The sequence below is a fragment of the Paramisgurnus dabryanus genome, chromosome 24 (genome assembly GCF_030506205.2).
Source record: "Paramisgurnus dabryanus chromosome 24, PD_genome_1.1, whole genome shotgun sequence".
NCBI lineage: Eukaryota > Metazoa > Chordata > Actinopteri > Cypriniformes > Cobitidae > Paramisgurnus > Paramisgurnus dabryanus.
The window spans coordinates 22061075-22080135 of NC_133360.1; positions in this window are offsets into that span (position 1 = coordinate 22061075).

Below are 19061 nucleotides of genomic sequence, written 5' to 3' on the forward strand. Positions count from 1 at the left end.
ACACAATGTAACTACAGTAAAGTCAAGTTTTAAATAGAAAAATATCGAAACTCTTTGGTTATTTTTGAGTGTGATGCTAATGGTCTAATCAGATTCTATGTATTATGCTAAGCTATGCTAAAAGTGGTATCGCCAGACCCTGACATCAGCTGAATGGATTCCAAAACGGTAAAAATCTAATATTTAACTCTAGGGGAGCTGGAGAATCAGCACATTTTCAAAAAAAGTGAAGTGTCCCTTTAAAGCTCTAGTATTACTCTCTCTAAGATATAGATAACATTTCTGCTAGAATTTGCTTTGGGTTAAAGCATCTCCTATATATGAATACACAAAAAACATTACAGGTAAATATGTAATATGTCTTATTACTGTTACTCAGACTTACCTTTCGGCATCTATTCTCAGATTCTTCGATATTCATCTTCTAAAGTTTCTGAAGCAACAAATGAAAAAAATCAGACAGGAGGATTAATACACAGAATGAGGTCCATTATAAAGTTTTACATACATACTTTGGCTTGATTTTACCAATTCCTAAACGTTCTCGGTTTATAAAAAACATAGCAACAAAAAATTACTTTCTCAAGCAGCAGAGCACTCTTGTGAAGCTCCAGCGAGGTCTTGCAGAACGATTACGACGACTTAAACGTCTCCTGCTGGCTTCTACCCCATAGCTTGCAAACAGTCTGTAAATTTGAAAACAATGTAAATATAAACTTATCCCATAAAACATTCAATCGAATGTTTGGCCACCTGCAGCCACGAATGTTCTGCCACTTGGCCTCTCCTGAAGTCTAGCAAGTTCGCTCCAAGTTTGTTTCATTGAATGGCATAACTCCAGTGACCATGACCGACAAAATCACTCCCAGGCTCCATGTTAATGTGCAGCGTCATACCTTCACAAAAGGCACTAAATCACGTTCACGCTCATTTTTCTTCACTACTTCCTGCTGGTGAAATGATCTTCCTATAGGAGTCCGGTCAACCGCATCTCTTGCAGCATTCAAAAAAACAACTAAAAACTCATCTAGTCCAAAAATACTTGACAAATTGATACTGACTGCAGACACACCTCTACTATCTTAAATAAAAAATAAAAATGACTAACTCTCTCTCTTAAAGTTTTTATGTAGCCTTCTTTTTTGTGTTCAGCTAATAATGTAAAGTAATGGCACACAATAAGTATTTTTGATCTATAAAGTCTTAAATTTTTTGGGAATCAGAATCAATAAATTTGAAATGATGCCAACCCTACTTATGGGCCACTTCGAACAATTCATGCCAATGAATGATGTGCTGATTTGCATGTCAATAAAAAGAAAAGTACTGTGTGACTGCGGCATGTCTTACATGACTATAATTCAAATTTTTTGGGGTTAGAGTTGTTAACATTTTTTAAAAATTACAAATATATTTGAATACCATTTGTGTGTGGATTACTTGCTGTGCGTTTGTGGATCGCTGCGCTCATTTGTAAAGTTATGAAACACTTGTAACGTCAAGACATGCTCACATATCCAGAAATAAGTGAACTCCACCTACGGTCTACTACAGCCAATTGGCGTAGCTTCCGCATTGCATTGACCAATGAGACACGTTCTAGCTTCAACCAATCACATTTTCCTTTACACTTACATTTAGAGCGAGGACCTAACAGAACATTGTAAAATGCTTAGCGTACTAAAACAACGAGGATTGACTCCCACTTAGTAGTAATAACTAAGTTATAGTGTATAGATATACTAATTTGATAATAATAAACAGCGGTATCATAATGGGTGTTACACAATGAAAGTGGGTGTTACATAGAATTTGTCCATACACTGTGAGCTGCATTACTTAATTTTTTAAAGAATATTTTCATTTGTAAAACAACTTTAATTTATTTGTGAATTCTACCGATTGTCATCTTACTAACAACTAAACTTACAAAACACTTTTTTTAGTAAAACCTGCACTAATCAGCCAATAAACTACCAACAGTGCAATGCATAAAAGCATGCAGATAGGACAAATTTGTATACTACTTCTTCACTACTTCCTCACTTTATCTTTTGGTTTATACAACGACTCTGTGGTTTGACAATGAATACATTTATTTAATAATTCCGTTGTATTTTTTCTCTGTGCTTTATTTTCCTTTGACTTCTACACTTTGATGAATGACTTCTGCCTCTGTTCTCAATCGCTGGAGTCAATTTGTGGATCTGCTAAATCAAGAAAATGTAAAGAACTTTGTATTTAGCATTTTACTTTAGTTTTCTTTCCTTTGAAAAGGTCTGTCTTTGATGACCTAATGTATAAAATTTCTGAAAAATATGATCTGCTCCTGACCTTTATTCCTCATTGAACCATTTATGTTGTAAGAATTCATTCAATGTTGGCCTATTTTCTTCATGGGAGTCCAGGCACCGATCCATCAAGTCTTGACACTCTGTATTCGCAAGTGTAGGCAAGAGCATTGATTAGACATTTAGGTTTTGGCAAATATATATACAATCTTATATAAGCTTCTGAATTATGTACTATACAGAAACATTAATCAATGTTGACATTTTGAAGTTTAAGTAGCAATTTCTTTGAATTAAAACTTGTGCAGAAGCTTTGCTTGCGTTTAACAATGAATTGTTTTGTTAGTGTCAGTCTCTTACCTTTGGATATCACAGCAGTGCTGTCAGTGGTTCTGCCTCTAAACACATGTCCATGCAACATTTTGAACAATGCCATAGCCAAAGCATACACAGTCTGTCGAACAGCAAAATATAGCCCTGTAACAAACAAAAGGTTAGAAAATATTTCATTATTCAAAAGTAAATGTAATCGTAAATTTCAGTAGTGTGCTTCCAAGAAAACAATACAGAAAGTCAACTCACCACTGTATGGTGCGCCTCGTCTCCCACAATCTTTCACAAGTTCGCAGATTCCAAAGTCTATCAATTTCAGCTCCATCGTGTCTGTGTTGACCAGCATGTTGTCGAGCTTTAAATCTCCGTGACAGACACCACTGTCAATGCAGTGTATAGAGGCGAGCACTGCTTGGCGCATGAATGGACGTGCCTGGACTTCTGACAGACAACCTCCATTCCTCCGGACAAACTCATGAAGATTCAAGCAGGGATGAGGAAACTCCAAAACGATGATGTACTGATGTTCCTCTTCAAACCAGTCCAACATTTCCACAATGTAGGGGCTTTTCTTCCGTTGAAGCAGCATCAGATTGATTGCCAATTCTGAAAAAAGAGGCTCAGCATGTCCAGGCTAGTACAAAAGCATTAAAAGAGGTTAGCTGAAAATAGCGGAGATATATAATTTTCATGCACTTTTATTAAGATAAAGTGGGGTCTTTATTTATGCATTTATTACAGCGGCATTCTGTAACTTTTGCCTCACTATCGCCATCTCTGTTTAAACTATAAAACTGCAGTTATTTGCAGAGTAATTTTCTGTATGTGTGTTCTGCTTCAAATCTGATGTCTGTGATCACTGCATCAGAGCGGATCGATCATTATACATCAACATGACAAAGAGAAAAACATCCTAAAACTATTGAAAAGCCCTGCTGATATTCACGTCACGTTCCCCTGTGTAGCTGAATGCTCTTTACAGTTTTCAGTGTTTTAACAACAGATGATTCCTCAGAGATTATGTTGCCTTAAACTATTTATACTTTTAACAAATAATAAATCATTTTATAGACTTCTTATTGTGAATTGGGTTTAGGTAAGTAGATAACGAACACTTATTTTTTATGTATTTACTCAACAACTGATTTTTGTTTGTGTTATTTAGTTTGTCCCCCTCGTGGTGATATGGACAAAACCTGATGTTTCATGTTATCTGAAATATGTCCTAAAGAGCATCTTATGTGCTTCAACAGAGCCAAAGACATCTCAATTTAAAATTTTATATATATTAAAAATCTTGCTAACTTACCATTTTAATAAAACTGTTAGTGTGCCACGCCTTCTTAATAAATTTGATGGCGACCTATAAGGGAAAGTAATCATTTGTAAGTCACATCAAACTATAACTGATATAAACATATTTAGATCAAAACACTCAACATGGATTTATATGTTAGGTCACATTGTGCTGTTTGATGAAGAGCAGTTTTACCTTTCTGCCATCAGATTTTCGATATCCCTCATGAACTGTCCCAAAGCCACCTCTTCCTATCTGTTTTTCTACTGTATAAAGCAATTCAAATGCACCTGAAAAACAATCAATACAAAATGAACATAAGGCATTTTTTGTCTCCAATGGCAGTGCTGCTTATAATAAAACAGACAGAATAAATATTCATGTAATGCGAGTTGTTCAGTACATCCAATGCTAATCAGCTACTAGCATCATAAACAAGATGAATGTTTGGGATCAAGTACCAGTGAAACAGCAGGACAACCATTAAAAAAAAACGAAATATTTCTTTACACCGGAAATCAGGACAAGATGAAAGGAAAAGCTCAAGTGTCATTGTGCTGAATCAAGAGTCCTTCAGAACACCACATTATATATTGAATACAAGGGAAAGGTATTACATAAACATATGGTGTATAAATACACTTATTAGAGTAACTGGGCACAGGTTTAAACAATTAGGAAAAGAGCATTTGACAAGAGAGAAAAATAAAGCTGACAATAAAAAACAGAACATTACAAAAGAAAACTCACTTGCAGGTTGGGAATCGTCATGGCCACTTGACTGCAGGCCAGATGGACTGCCTGGTTTATGACAGACCACTGGCTCGAGTCCGAAGGCACTTTTCTGCGCACGGGCACTTTGCAGACTGGAAAGGCCTGGCTTGCAATAAGTCTGATCTGGTTGAGCCTGCGGCTCCGGGTCGAATGGACCGTGTTCAAGATCAGTCTCTTCTTGGATTTCTGTTGTCTCCAAGGTATATGAACCAGCCTGGCAATAGTCTGGTTCTTCATGGCTCGCTTGCTCAAGTCCGAAGGGACTATTTTGCTTACGGGCTCCATGCAGGCCGAAAGGGCCTGACTGACAAAAAGTCTGATCAGGTTGAGCACGAAGCTCCGCCGGGTCGAGTGGACCTTGGTTAGGATCAGTCTCTTCTTGGATTTCTGTTGTCTCCAAGGTATATGAACCAGCCTGGCAATAGTCTGGTTCTTCATGGCTCGCTTGCTCAAGTCCGAAGGGACTATTTTGCTTACGGGCTCCATGCAGGCCGAAAGGGCCTGACTGACAAAAAGTCTGATCAGGTTGAGCACGAAGCTCCGCCGGGTCGAGTGGACCTTGGTTAGGATCAGTCTCTTCTTGGATTTCTGTTTTCTCCAAGGTATATGAACCAGACAGGCAATAGTCTGGTTCTTCATGGCTCGCTTGCTCAAGTCCGAAGGGACTATTTTGCTTACGGGCTCCATGCAGGCCGAAAGGGCCTGACTGACAAAAAGTCTGATCAGGTTGAGCACGAAGCTCCGCCGGGTCGAATGGACCTTGGTTAGGATCAGTCTCTTCTTGGATTTCTGCTTTCTCCAAGGTATATGAACCAGCCAGGCAATAGGCTGGTTCTTGAAAACCCGTATGCTTGAGTCCAGATGGACCTTTCTGCAGATCAGTTGAATCTGCACGGGTACTAGACGGCAGGTCGGATGGACCTGGCTGAGGATTATCTGGATCAGATGACTCCAGGTCATCCTCATTTTGGCAGATACAGCAAGCATGCTGTATAGCCTCGACTGTTCTACGGAAAAAAGCACGGATGCGCTTTCCCTTTCGTTGTTTTGTTTTTTTATCTAAAAGACAGAAAAGACAAATAATAATGTTAGCAACAGATACCAGTAATATATTTCTTAACTCTTTCCCTGCGTAGCTACATACTCTATACTCTCATTATGGTGTAATAATCAAGGACTTTGCTGCTGTAACATGGCTGCAGGAGGCGCAATGATATTACGCTGTGCCCAAAAATAATCCCATTAGTAACTTTCAATAGCAGGGGACTATTTTCGGCCGCTGCGTAATATCATTGCGCCTCCTGCAGCCATGGTACGGAAGCAAAGTCCTTGATTATTACGCCAGAATGAGAGTATAGTTCCTAGCCATATTGGGCTAGTAAATCGCAACTTTTAATTTTCTGTCAGTCTTGGTACACGATGTAACTACAGAAGAGTCAAGTTTTAAATAGGAAAGATATCAAAACTCTTTGGTTATTTTTTAGCGGAATGTTAATGGTCTAATCAGATTCAATGGAATGTGCTAAGCTATGCTAAAAGTGGTACCGCCAGACCCGGAGACCGGCTGAATGGATTTCAAAACTGGTAAAAATCAAATATTTAACTCTTGGAATATTTAAAAAAAAAAAAGTGTAGTGTCCCTTTAAGGTGTCATTAATGTTGTGACTGACCTGCTTTTTTCTTTCTCCTCTCTTCCTTTTCTGCAGCCCTTGGAGGGGTGATGCTCTCTTGACTAGCTGCAGGTGTAGAGATGTTTGACCTCTGCCGAACATCTCGTGCACCGCTGCGCGTCATGAGCCCACAAGCTGACGTAGACAGAATGGTATTCTGTCTAACGGCTGAACAGACCAGATAAGAACATCACATTATAAACTGTAAAATCTAACTCATTTTACTGTATAGTTATTGAGGTATTTTGACAAACTTTATGAAACATATTAAACAAAAATTGTATAAACTGTATGCTACGGTTACTTTATATTATTCCACACCTCTTTAGAGAAACTTATTACATATCTATATATTTGAGGTGTCATTATAATGGTGTGACTGACCTGCTCGGCTGCACTCCTCATCATTTACAGCACACTTTACGTGACCAGCTGCAGTTGTAGAGACGTTCAACCTCCGTTGAGCATCACCTACACTGCTGCCGGTCACAAGCCCACAAGTTGATCCAGACAGGATGGTATTCTGTCTAACAACTGGACAGACAGGAAATCAAGAACACTTTATAAACTTCTATAAAATCTAACATATTTTACTGTATAGTTATTGTGGTATTTTGACAAACATTATATACACAGTATGCTACTGTTACATTGTGTTTTTCAATTCCAAATGTTTATTGAGTTTAATCTTAATGTGAAAACAAAAAAATAATGTGCTTTCAAACATAAAATATATTATTACATATGTATATTTTTGAGGTGTCATCATAAAAGTGTGACTGACCTGTCGGGCTACACTCCTCATCATCATCCACAGCTCCTGGAAGAGTGAACCTCATGTGACCAGCTGCAGGTCTAGAGATGTTCAACCGCCGTTGAGCACCACCTAGACCGCTACTGGTCACGAGCCCACGAGCTGAGGCAGACAGAATTGTATTCGGTCTAACAGCTGGACAGACAAAAAAAAAATCAAGCACACTTTTTAAACTTCTCTAAATCGAACATATTTTACTATATAGTGTAAACCCTGGACCACAAAACAAGCTTTGGCAGTGGGCGTTTACGTCCAGGTCTTCAATTTGGCCCGCTCGTCAAAACAGAGCATTTCTCGAGCCAGCCTCAAAATCAGGGTACAAACTAGCCTATTACTTATTGCCTTTGATGTTTTTGAATGTAAAAACCACACAAACGTCATATGAAGACCTCAGACAACAGTATAAAACAATAAAAACAGCCGATTCATAGCACCTTTAAAGGTGTTGAGGCGGCGTAAAACATGTTAAAGGTGCAGTGTGTAAATTTTAGCGGCATCTAGTGGTGAAGTGCTGGTGAACAGCAACCAACGGCTCAGTCCACTGCTTACCCCTCATTTTTTAATCCCTCATTTTTTAATCACATAGAGAAGCTACAGTAGCTGCCACCGGACAAACATGTCATCGGAGACAACTTAGTAAAAAAGTTTGTCCATTAATGGCTTCTGTAGAAATATGGTACCACAAAATGGCGACTTTCATGTAAGGGGACCCTCAGTATATGTAGATAAAACATCTCATTTTAAGATAATAAACACAAAACGGTTCATTATGAAAGGTCTTTAAACACCACTGACAATATGGTTTTGCATATTATTTTGCATTTCTGCCAAGAGATCCTTCTAAAAAATACACACTGCACCCTTAACAAGGCACCTGACCATACTAATCTTCCCATATTAGTGAATTTTATTTTTAAAAAACATTGTTCATAGAACTGCATAAAATACTACCTACACATATTGGTGTGACACGTAAATATTGTATTTCAATTAATTAAGAAAAATCAAAGTCCTTTGCCTCTAACTCAATGTAATTCAATGTAACTCTCTCAATGTAAAAGGCTCTGAGGAGAAATATCGCACGGCTCTCAGCCAATCAATTTCAAGAACCAGAAATAACTTTCATAATATAATATAAACTGTTATAAATGTAAATATCTAACACTATACATAATATACAAACATACATCAGTAAAACCAAGCTGGTATGGGGTTCGTACTCTGTGCTAATAATCATTTAACGGACCAAAAATGAGGCGCTGTCACTTTAAATCCGGTGCTATTGATTTATGTTCTCATTAGCAGCGGAAACTTTCATCATAGTACTAATGTGCCTAGTTTGGTTGTCTAGTGTAATAATATTATTGAGTTTATAAAAACGTTTGAGCAAATAAATTTGTGAGTGATATCCGCCTAGCAGCGTATCTCTCTGACGAAAGCTTGTTGTCTCCGCTTGTTTTCGGACGCTGTCCGAGTCACAGATAACTTATGTGTCAAAGGCTCAAATGGATAATGAGTTCAATATCAAATGTTGTGATTAACTGACCTGGTGGCATCCACTCATCTTCCATTACGGCTCCCGGAAGGGAAAATCCGCTTTTGAGCTGATCATTTGATTTAGGCATTTTTACCTCAGTCTATTTCACGACAGTCTGTAACAGTGTTATTGACTTGTCGCGTTTAAACGTTTGGTATGCAAGTGTTGAAAGTCTGAAATAGCTGTCAAGGATTAGCTTTGCTTTCGCTCAGAGAATCAATGATCTAAATAGAATTTTTCCAGAACGCCTCAATTTATATGTTCTGTTTATGACATCAAACATTCTATTTGCTTTGCTATGGTAACGCGTAATTTACCTCCTGCACGTGCGACCAGGTCACGTGATGTTTCAGTTCACGTGGATTAAATCCTTCCGGTTTTCTCAAGTTTTCGTCAGAGATACGCTGCTAGGCGGATTTCACTCACAAATTTATTTGCTCAAACGTTTTTATAAACTCAATAATATTATTACACTAGACAACCAAACTAGGCACATTAGTACTTTGATGAAAGTTTCCGCTGCTAATGAGAACAACATATAAATCAATAGCGCCGGATTTAAAGTGACAGCGCCTTATTTTTGGTCCGTTAAATGATTATTGGCACAGAGTACGAACCCCATACCAGCTTGATTTTACTGATGTATAATTGTATATTATGTATAGTGTTAGATATTTATAACAGTTTATATTATATTATAAAAGTTAAACCCGCAATTCATATATTTGTTAATCAGTATATTTCTTTTAATTGTGTTATTGCCCCGTCTTTTAGACGCTGTCTGGCGGCTTTTTCCAGTCACAGAAATAAGGTTGAAAAGTTATCGAGTTCAATATTTGCTTATCGTGTGCTGCTTGACATACCTGCAGGGCTGCACTCAACTTCCAGAACTGCCCCCTGAAGGGAATTGCTTCCTTGACCAGCTGCAGTTGCAGTGATGCTTTGCCACCGCCGAGCATCACGTGCACCGCTGCCGGTCTTCAGCACATCATTGAATTTAGACATGATGGTATGTCTACTTCACTCTATTCCACGACTGTCTTGAGTGTTTTAGACTCGTCGATTTAAATAGAGGTGAACGTTTTGTTCAAAAGTTTTTGTTTACTGACTGTAAAGTCTGTAAGCGAGAGAGCTGTCAGTGATCGACTTGCTTTTGCTCTGAGAATCACTGAACTGAAGATTTGTTGATTAGTTACTATAGTGACGTCAAACGTTCCATGGTTGTCACGGTTACGCGTCTGTACGAACTTTACTGGTCTCTGTTTGTTTAATGGTAGTGGCTTAACTGAACTATTTTAACCTATAACTCTGGGAAAATATCAAATATTTTCTTTTCCTAAAGACGAGGGGAGAAGACGATCATGGGTTACTGCTATGTGAAGGGAGGTTTGGCAGCCGATCTGTAGTTAACATTGTATACAACATAGTACACATTTTACACCTAACGTAAATTTTGTGTTTTTTGATACCCTTTACTATGATTTGAACTAAGGTAATCCAGTTGTTGTTTATTTTGCTTGTTATCAGAAATAAACAATTCTCAAATAACTCTTTTGTTATTATTTGCCGAATTTTATCTAAGTTACGTTTGTCCCACGAAAGCCATTTGTTTATATTATTACTTCTAAAACTGTCTATAGATCTCTCCCTCTGCTAAACTGTTTTATACATTCATCCCTGAGAAACTGTTACCTAAAGTAAAGATATTTATAAAATATTAGCAGTGTAGTGCAAGGTATACACATAAAGAGTATTACCACTTCTTTATTAGATGGCATGGCACTTGTAAATATTTCTAAATATCAATTAATAAATATGTAATTTGTATTAATTAATTATGTTAATTTCATAATATTTTCAAATCCATAAGAAGTCCAGCACAGCAATATGACAATATTTTAATGACAATAATGACTCATTTTGGAGTTAACTAAATATTATTAACATCACCCAGAAAAAAAAAACGTGGGAATACATTACTTTGTGACAGATCTTTCATACTCTCATTCATACATTGTGTAGCACAGACCTTTAGACCATTAGCTTTACTTCCAGCCTCTTTGATGGGTTGAAATGTGTATATAAATACACACACACACACAATAATCCACTAGCTGCTCTTAGTTCCCCTTTAGCATGTTTGCTAAAAGTGTTAAACTGTAAGAACACAGCTGATTGTAACCATTGACATCCATAGTAAGGAAACAATCATGGAGAATTTGTAATAAATAACAAAGATGATATTTTGATAAATGATGGCAAGGACACAGTTGACGTTACCCATTGAATTACATCGTATTTGTTTTTCATACCATTGAAATCAAAGTTTACAATCAGCTGTGTGGCTACCATTTATCAAAATATCTTCTCTTGTGTTAAACAAAAAAAAAAAAGAAATTCATACAGGTTTAGAACAACATGAGGAGGAGAAAATGATGACAGAATCTTCATCTTTGGTTTAACTATCCCATTAAGGTCCAAAAAGAGGACATGTCTGGGAAAGAGAGGCTGTATTTTAAGATTTAAACCAGACAAAATACCTAAAAAAAAAAGAAGATGACAGTAATTTCCTGACGTTAATATGCATACATTACATTACACTTGTTAATATAAATATAATATTCATATTATTCATTGTTGCATATTCCATTGATGTAATTTAGTGGTTAACTAAAGTACCAATTATTAAATTTAAATTAAAAAAGCTGAAGATGTAAAAGATAGAAATCATATAAATGTGATCTAAACCTCAAATTCAGATTGGATTTATTGTTACATGTTTTAACATTTATAGTGTATAAAATGCATATGTATTAGTTAGATTTTATATATGTATGCATTAGAGTAACATTCAGCAAATATCTAAAAAAAAAAAAACTAAAAAAAATCAGATTAGTCAGTTTACAGTCCAGCGCTGGTGTTGTCTGAAGTCCTTGGAAGGGCCGGTGTCGTCGTTCCATATGTGTTGGGTCAACTGATGGAGATGGGATCCAGACCGGAGCTGGTATACTCTCTACTGTAGTTAACTCAGGATGAGCATAGAAAAAGAAAAGCAGAGAGAGAAAATTAGCATAGCTGCTGTTCATAGCTTTTTAAGTAGAGGATAGTTATTAAGAAGTTATTTATAACTTAATGCAAAGTTACAGGATGCAGTTATGTGTATGCTAGGCTGAAGAGATGTATCTGGGAGAGAGTGAGGTCAGGAAGGCTGATCAACAGTTTAGGTGTGAGGTGGGTAAAAACTCAACCTCCCTTGGTGGATTTTGCAATTAAAAGTACAAAGTGACAGATGCTAAAGTAGGGTAGCGTGGTTGTAACAAGTCATTACACAGTGAAGAACTGCACTACAAGGCAATATGGAAGAAGTGGTTAAGATCTCTGGTGCCATATAAAGAGTGCTGTGTTCACCGTTCAGTAGTGCAACTACCTTAAGGGGCGGTCACACTAGACTTTGAGCATGAAAATATTATTTCGGATGTTGCTGCGAATATGGGCATACTCTTAAAATTTTCTGCTAGTCACATGTCTTCATGTGATATGAATTCACAGGTCGAAGTTCACCAGACTTGAACTTTGGCACACAGCGAAATGTTAAATATCGTTACACAAGTTTGCATTTTCGATCTGGCGCATTCACATGCGCATGACTAGACGTTAATGGAACAAAAAGTGTAGCATGACCGTCCCTTTATGTTAAACATTTTTGGACTACATTTTTAAGTACAACCAACTTGGGTTTACAAGTCATTTCACAAGTCTTAGATTTTTTATCTTGACTAATGATTCGTTGCTGTAACTTTATTAAGTCAATGAAAACATTGTTAGTCAAGTTAAAAAAAGTTGAAGCGAGTTGTAAATCCAAGCTGATTATAGACAAGTTTCCTGTGCGAAATAGGTTGGCCGCCATTAGCCTTTCAATCTGCCAACGACTTCCGGTTGTGTCTGCCAAGCACTTCCGGTTAGTGAGTTTGTTTTCGCCACTAGTTGTTGCAACTGCGAACAGCACAATATGTCCCCGAGCCGTGTCGGCGTGTAACACCATCCATAGTTTACTTTTTCTTCATGCTAACCAAAGACAGTAAAAGAAGCTAACCGGAAGTGCTTGGCAGACACAACCGGAAGTCGTTGGCAGAGTGAAAGGCTAATGGCGGCCCGCCTATTTCACCCGGGAAACTTGTCTATACTTAACAAAAATGTAAGTACAAAAAAAAAATGTTAAAAGAAAAAGTAGTTTTTGAATCTGTTTGTAAGAGCAAACCTGTACAATACTATTGTTTGCCAGATGTCACGGGGTGAACATGTTGTGGCCAGGGTGTAAATTGCTGTGACCTTTCTGTGTGGAACGTGCCCTTTAATTGTCCTCCGGACTTTGGATTTAGGAACCGATGAGATTTCCTATTTTCTGAAGTCCAGTCAGAGTACCACACTGCAATGAAGTGAAAATTAAATAAAGCAAAAATCAGAGACACAAACAACAACAACAATAACATGTTATATTAATATTAACAGTAAGGCTGGAACTGTCAAGATACAATGAATTACTTAATAATCTGTAAAAGTGAAATTGGGCAAGTTTACCTCCAGCACCATCAGCACTGGTGCTCCTCAGGGCTGTGTGCGTTCTCCACTTCTCTTCTCCCTTTACATCAATGACTGGATTTTAAAACACCCCTCCATCAAACTCTTGAAGTGTGCAGGTCACACCACAGTCATCGGCCTCATCCAGGGTGGTGATGAATCTGCATACAGAAGAGAGGTTGAACAGCTGGCTGTCTGGTGCAGTCAAAACTAGGGCTGTCACGATTATGAAATTTGCCTGATGATTAATTGTCCAATAAATTGTGACAGTTATGACGATTCATTTTCTGGTTATTTGTTTGTTCATGAAAACATTTTCACACATTGTTGTGATTATTTAAATTAAATCTTTTGTCTTATGTCTGTAGTGGCTGCAATAATCTCAATTCCTTACAGATCCTTAAAGTGTAACTAAACCCCTGGTCAGAGCCTGACTCCACCCACTGCAATATTTGAAAAATGCAAGAAAAGTGGGCAGATCCCAACGGAGATAGAGGGGACGAACTAAGTGTGTGGTGAGATTGTAACAAGGGCGTGGTGAGCTTGAACCTGCTTACGTCACAAGTTATTTCTTGGATCCAATAGGAAAATTCAACTGCAGTAGCCACCGTTCAACCTGAAGAGGGCAGCACTCAGACGTTTTTACACCATATATTGTAGTATTGAAACACTTTATATCCAAATGTCAAGAAACGTACTAAAATCAATGAACAGCCAGGGACGTACTGGGACTGAAATTCAGCCCGGGACTTTAAGATGGAGAGGCCTTTTATGCGAGTGCCCTTGGTGCACGAGCAGGATTTTTTGCAGTTATTTTAATTCTAGTAGTGTTTTTATGGTATGAAGAGAATAAGACTATGCTGAAGACCTTAAAGAAACACTAGGATAACACCTGCCTCCTCAGGTTGTATAAGCAAGTCACCACTGCACTAAACACAACCAGGTCAGCAAAACCTAAACTCGAACACATAAGTCACAGTATACTGCTAACTACCAGCATGTGCAGTCAGTTGGAGTGATAAAATTGTTAAAAATACTCACACATATCTACTCAGATAATCAAAAACTACAATACAGTCCCATAAAATAGAGATTGTGTGTGTACATACTCACTTTCAACTCTTCCTGGCTCCGCTTCCCCTGTGCTGGACCCTGCCTCTGCTTACTGATTGTACAGCTACATATGCATGAGAAGAACATCAGTAATAAATATGACTAAGAATAATTCCTTTTTTTAATTCAATCTGTGCTTTAGTCAGGTTATGATATAGTATGTGGAACTATTGCATTTTATCCTATATGTAAATATGTAATATTGTGCTGTATTTTTCTATTTGTGTGTCCTTAATAAAGCTTTGATTGATGGATTGATTGATTGATTGATTGATATGCCTACCCTGCTGAAAAAACAGCATCAAACCAGCATGGGAATTATGCTGGTCTATGCTGGTTTAGCTGGTGGTCACCAGCATACTAGCACCAAAACACAACATGGTATGCTGGTTTTTCCAGCAGGGTAATATGATTGCCTACCCAGCCCTGCAAACTGCCCCTGTACCTATCACCGTTTTTGTACTGGTTCCATTCTCCTCCTCCTCTTGTTCTGCTTTCTTTCCTCCTCCTCATCAATATGACTGCAGGGGTCATCATCAACCTGTCTCTCTCCATCACTGACCTTAACAGCTAATATACAGACATACAGGGATTCCTTAGACCATTTTACTGTTCGAACACAATGATGACGTGGAAACGTATGCACGCGCATGTTGGCAATGGAAGTATGGCAAGAATCAGCAATGAAGCAACACAGACAGAGAAAGTTAATCTTAAAAGTTGACTTTATCAACTTTTTCAACACAGCTACCAGATCCTATTTGATCAAGTGGGCTGTAAAAGGGTCTATTACTTTATATAGATCCGCCCCTTTTCAGCGCTGCGCTAGTTGTCTTTTAAATCCATATTTTGTTTCAAATTATTGATTTATTTGGCAGGTAGCAATGTAATAAGCGGGATAATGTAGAGCGAGGCGGTAGCGAATGCAACCCGGTCAGGCGGATTCAAGCTCCGCTTTGCGTGGGGTCCTGATCAGCCTGTCGGAGTTGTATTCGCTATAATAACAACCGCCTCGCTCTACATTATCCCTTATATATGCCTATATTTAAATGCAAATATAAATTATTTCAGTGTATAATAAATGCATCACTAATCGTGCACCTGTCCTGTCCATGCTGCTGGTGCTTCCTCATCTGCACCTCCTGCCACAGCGCCCTTTTGACTGCGAAAAAGGTCTGTTAATTTGGCGCATGTAGCTGCCTCTTATGCCAACTTTTTTTTCGGCCCCACCCATTTCTTTCTCTTCTTTCCTTGTTTTCGCAATTTTTACTGTCTTGTCTATGTTGTATTCACACGAATCCAAACCTGCCAAAAGTAAACACTTTTGATCGGCGCCTTTCAGCCAATCGGATGTCAGGAAAAACGAGGATCAGTCCAAGTTTGAAACTTTTTGACCACCTGGCCTGAAAAAGACCGGCCATTCCTCCCGATGGCCAGTCCGCCCCTGTCCTTAATTTAACAAACCCTGGGATTTTTTTCTTAGTCGTTGTATTTAAGCCTCTTAACTTTAATATAGTTGTTTTTATATTTACTGTCAAACTGTAATTTATCATGATTTAGGACGTTTCAATATTTGATACTGTTCATAATAAAAACGGTTACAATGGGAGTAATTTGCAGATTAAAGTATTAATATCATTAATGAAAACATAATTCTCATCATTCTTTACTTTTAACAAAAAAATTTAATCCATTATCATATTTTATTTTTATCTAAAATTCAGGCTGCTATTTTAATGTAGTCAACGACTACTGTTCTTACTCCTTTAAGACATGGGGTGGTCTGTGTACTTTACACATCTGTACAGATCTCACAGGAAATTGAGGAGTGTGAATTGCAATCTTTCAGGTGTAAAATTTGTAATAAATTTTATCCTAATACAAAAGACTTTATTTAACACCTTAATTTCCACTTAAAAGCGTGTACAACTGTACAATGTGTTTTTAAAGGATTTGATTATTATAAAACAAACATATGGGTCTTATGCAACTGGACATGTAGCGATGGCAGAATAATGATGGCATACTATCATAGGTGAGCTTGAAATTTGACTTTGGGGGGGTCAGACTGATCTGTCATAATATCTAAACCGCAACATGCGCTATGATTTTTATCGCAAACTAGATAATTAAAATGAATGAAAAACATTTTTATCGACTACATTAAAATAACATAGCCTGGATGTTAGATAAAAAAAAACATGATAAGGGATTTGATTTTTTTAAACTGTAACACACGGTTAAATGTAAAGAATTATTTTTTTATTAATAATATTACTTTAATCAATGAAATTACTCACTGTAACCATTTTTATTAGGCTATAAACAGTGATCAAATACTAAAGCATCCTAAATCATGATGAATTACAGGTTTACAGTAAATATAAACAACAATTATATTAAAGTTAGTAGGCTTAAAAGGAAAGTTCACACAAAAATGAAAATTCTGTCATCATTGACTCACCCTCATGTCGTTATAAACCTGTATTTTTTAATTTTTTTTTATAAACACATAATAAGATATTTTGATAAATGATGGTAAGCACACAGTTGACAGTACCTATTGAATTCCATCGTATTTGTTTTTCTATTATGGAAGTCAGTCAGCTGTGTGCTTGCCATCATTTATCAAAATATCTTCTTCATATACACTTCAAGAAAAAAATCAGGGAGTTAATTTTATTAAATTTTTACTTCTAAAAACCACACAATTTAATTCAAAACACAAGTAAAAACAAAACGAAAAATTAGATGCAGTAAACAGCACATTAGGTCATTAAAGTATTCAATTAACGCCAAGCGTTGTTCTAAAAAATGACCGCTAGATGGCGCTAAAGCGCTTAAGTTCTTTGGCTGCTATTATACAAACCTCAGCGGGAAGTCTTATAAGTATAATATTTTTTGCAGACAATTTCTTTAATCAAAGAGTATTCATATTGTGGTAGCACATGGTGTTATATATGTTATTCGAGAAGCTATAATAACTTTAATGTTTTTGTTCGGTAGTAGAGGAAAGATGTTCCGGTTGGTCGATGTAGTGTTTGTCCCGCCTCTCCTCCATCGTGATTGGGCGGCTGGGTAAGCGACATACCAAGCGCTACGTTTTGATAAATACACAAATTATTACAAGATTAACAATTGTTTTACACATTATCTTACAAAGTTACTTAAAAAAATTACAAGAAGCTAAATTAATATGTATGTTTGTTGTGCAATATAATTTATTTTATTAAACTCCAAGCTCCGCCTATGCTTAAACCCTGCAATGTGTTTCACTAAAATATAATTTCTTCTATTAGATCTAAGTTACTTGATTTGTGAATACAGCAGTGTTTTAAGGAATTTTATTCAACAGAAATCACTGTGACTACATACAATGCAAGAAAAAAATTTAAGGATTTTTCTTGACTTCTAAACAACAAGTAAAAACAAATCGGAAAATTAATATGCAATGAACAGTACATTAAGTCATTCATTTATTCAATCTATTGAGGTAAAATTAAAGAGTAACTAAACCCTAAACCAATTTTTTTTAGTTAATGATCTGTAAGAATGATGCTTTATTAGTGCTGTTCATTGATTTTAGTAATTTTTTTGACATTTGGACATAAAGTGTTTCAATACTACAATATATGGTGTAAAGCCATTACATAGCCATTGTATTATCCTGCAGGAGTCCTTTTTTATCTACAACAACATTATTGTCATTTTCACACAACATACTCTTTCTCACTTTTGCTCAGACATATAAATTTGCGATTTTAACATACTATAATAAATTATCTATATGGTATTTTGAGCTAAAACTTCACATACACACTCTGGGGACACCAAAGATATATTTTACATATTAAAAATATCTCATAATATGACCCCTTTAAGAAAAAATTTCAAAAATTTTTTGCTTACACCACAAAATCACTTAAATTTGATATATTTGGTCTTAAAACTAGACTTATATTCTTGGGTCGTTTTGCTTGTAAAGAAAAGTCATCTTAATAAAAAAAAAAAATAGATATTTTCACTGAAAATAAGACAAATAAGAATTTTTTTCTTGAAAATCATTTTTTGCAGTGTAATTCTTTTATGTTTTGTTTTTCTAAACACCAAATGGCCGAATTCAACACATAACATCTAGATCAATATCTAAAAACAATTTAAATCAAAATTTTATTGGATATTTTACAGGCAAGCTAATGGTGAAGTTGAGGAATTGAGTGGTAAACAGGTACAAAAGTACTTCATATCTCCCAAAACACAGCATTAATGTATAGATGGAAAGTAAACAAGACAAAAAAAATTTTTGTATCATTAAAAATGTATATATTTTTTGTAATCACTCTTTTAATTTCTGGGGTCATTTTTACCCCCGCAGAACTATAACGTATACAGGAAAACCGGGGCTTATGAGGGTTAATTTATGAATGTTTTGATATTTCTACTAAAAAACAAGAGAAGAATACTAAGTAAGAAAGTCATTTTTTGCAGTGAATGAACTAAAAATGAACAGCAGTTTTTTTTTAGCATTAATTAATCTTTGTTATGTTAATGTCAATATAATTGTTCATGTTAGTTGATGAACTTTTGATTTTGAAAAAGGCATGAGTAAATTAACATTTATACATGCTTTAAATGTATTCATAGTTTGATCATG